The sequence below is a fragment of the Perca fluviatilis genome, chromosome 12 (assembly GCF_010015445.1).
Source record: "Perca fluviatilis chromosome 12, GENO_Pfluv_1.0, whole genome shotgun sequence".
Lineage (NCBI taxonomy): Eukaryota > Metazoa > Chordata > Actinopteri > Perciformes > Percidae > Perca > Perca fluviatilis.
The window spans coordinates 34,325,215-34,326,743 of record NC_053123.1 but is presented as its reverse complement, the minus strand read 5'-3'; the positions used below and the strand labels follow the sequence as shown (position 1 = coordinate 34,326,743).

The 1,529-nt window shown below is 38.5% G+C and overlaps 1 pseudogene; it reads right to left on the bottom strand.

Annotated features, from left to right (window-relative positions):
- Positions 1–277: 277 nt before the first annotated feature.
- On the bottom strand, positions 278–1,219 carry LOC120569466 (annotated as a pseudogene).
- Between the last annotated feature and the right edge of the window lie 310 nt (positions 1,220–1,529).

Below are 1,529 nucleotides of genomic sequence, written 5' to 3'. Positions count from 1 at the left end.
AAATAGACGGAAGACAAAGGTATGAATATTTGAGACACATTCCAATCCACAATATGACTTTTAAAGATTTATTTTAGCCTGTGGAGCTGTGAGTTGAACCATGCATATACAAGTGCAATGTTCATTTTATTGTTGTGGTTCAGGTTGATTACAACTACTCTTTTCATGAATCTCCTCAAAATGAATGTAAGATATATACAAACACAAATAGATTTAACATATTTCAGAGGCATATTTTGGGGCTAAAAACTTAATTGTTTGCTAAACCTGTTGAGTTTTAAATTTTCACAGCGGGAATCTTCTTCAAAATTCTAAAAATCACTCCTTTGATTTGAGGCAGATTCAGGCTGTAAACTAGAGGATTATTAATGGGGGGAATGATCAAAAACTCCAGCGATAAAACAACAATAACAAACGGATTAATTTCATCAATGCTATATCGAGTTAGCAAAAGCTCACAGAACACTGAGATGCAATAGTTTACAAATGTCACGATGTGAGGCAGGCAGGTCTGTAACGCCTTTCCTCTGAATTCGGACGAGCTTCTCCTGCAAACAAGCAGAATACGTAGATAGGTGTACAGGACAAAGAACAGGGGATTAAGATGGTTGTCATCGTGATAAACTGGCCTACTATGTTGTTCAGAGTTGTGTCCACACAGGAGAGCTGAACCACAGGCCAGTTGGAACAGAAAAGCCTTTGCAGTTTACTGCCACACAACGGCAATTGAACAGTAAGGAAGAGACCGAAGCCAATAGTAAATGCAGGGTAGAGCACGGCAAAAATCACAAGATGTGTTACCATCTTAAATGTCATTTTACTGTGATAGTGTAAAGGCTGGCAAATAGCAAGAAATCTATCGTAGGCCATGATGCTGAGGAAAGTCAGCTCAAATGATGCATAGGTGTAAATAACATACATCTGAACGAAACATAATGGACGTAAGATTAAATGAGTGACAGACAGAATGTCCATCAGAAACCTGGGGAAGAAGCCGGCTGAGCCGTACAGAGTTAAAAGACAGACAGCAGATAAAAATATACATGGGCTGATGCAGAGACTTCTCCAGACAGACTGTCAGAATAATGACAATGTTAGCAGAGACAATAGTCATGTAGAGCAACAGACACAGACTGAAGAACAGATATCTGAGGGGCCCAAAGTCTGCAAACAGAGTGAACTGAAAATACAAAGGATTCAGGCTGTTGTTGCTCTTCATGTCTGCACAACAGCAGAGCTGGAAGAAGAGACGTGAGTGATGAAGGGAAAGGAGGGTTAAACAGATCAGTGCACAGTAAATTAGATTAAAATGTTCTCAGCAAAATGTCCTATTTTAACAGTTTAGCAAGACACAAAACATACAATAATGTAATGTAATACAATAAGCCTGCATGCATACAAGATGCATAAACTGCACATCTCTTACAATTCTGCTTGAAAATATTCAGCACACCTAAAACATTTTATTTAGTTAAAAAGACATGTCCAAGAAATAGACATGAGTGGAAAAAGGACAGTGTCACATGAAC